Source organism: Octopus bimaculoides, chromosome 18 (genome assembly GCF_001194135.2).
Source record: "Octopus bimaculoides isolate UCB-OBI-ISO-001 chromosome 18, ASM119413v2, whole genome shotgun sequence".
Classification (NCBI taxonomy): Eukaryota; Metazoa; Mollusca; class Cephalopoda; order Octopoda; family Octopodidae; genus Octopus; species Octopus bimaculoides.
Genome location: NC_068998.1, coordinates 20019258 through 20020430, shown reverse-complemented (window position 1 = coordinate 20020430; position 1173 = coordinate 20019258).

Genomic DNA, 1173 nt, shown 5'->3' with positions numbered 1-1173 from the left:
TATATATATACCACATACGTACACAGACACACACTCACACAAACACACACAAACACGCACAATACACACACACGCTCACACACACACACACACACACACACACACACATAGTTCAAATTTACTGTAAACAAAAGACGAAGACAGGTAAAAGAACAACATGCAGGTGTATTAGTTTGACGCTCGGGAAGATTGTAAAAGTCCTTGACGTTTCAAGCCTATGATGTTCAACAGAAAGGGTTGAGAGGAGAAAAATGAAGAGACAAAGAAAATAAAGCAGAGAGAGAAAAACTGTGTAGGGATTGAAATTCTATAGATATGTTCAGTAGCGCGATATAACATTTAACGACCGTCTTTAAAACTGTTCTTGAACCTAAATATTAACCTGTCAACCTTTTTCTTGAGCTGTATAGCCGTTGAATGTCAAAACTAATATGTAGTATGTGATGCTTTTCTAGGAAATTTCTACCTACTGTTGAAGGAATCTAGATCTTTTATACTTCAAGTAAGATGTCTTCAAAGTACATTATGAACGTTATTCAATCTATAAATATATTCGATATTACAGAATAGCGTCAGCAGGCTAATTCTATATCTTGGAAGCACGATTTCTAGCATTGGATTCCTCGATGAGGAGATACTCTGTCGCATCAACTAGGCCTCTGCAGCTTTCGGGAAACTCAGCAAACAAGTCTTTCGAAACAAAAGCTTTAGAACAAGTACAAAATTCTCCGTTTATCGAGCTGTGTGTAACCACCCTCCTGTATGGGTCTGAGTGCCGGGCCTTTTATCGACGCCGGATCAGACAGCTTGAAGCGTTCTTTATCAAATCGCTCCAAAGTATCCTGTCTCACGTGGCAAAACAAAGTGCTTCATACCGAAATCTTCCTGAGGGATGTGATCTATGGCATTGAGGCCATCATCCTTTGTCGTCTACTCCTCTGGGTTGGCCATGTGATTCGGGTGTCAGGTAACAGTTTTCATGTACTTAGTTTCACTAACAAGGCTTGAGTAAAGTAAAGAAGTCACGGAGTAGGCTCGAACCGAGGATCTCATGATTGCGATAATGAACTTCTAACACATTCAGCTACATATATATATATATGTGTGTGTGTGTGTGTGTGTGTGTGTGTGTGTGTGTGTGTGTGTGCATGTATATATATATATATATATATA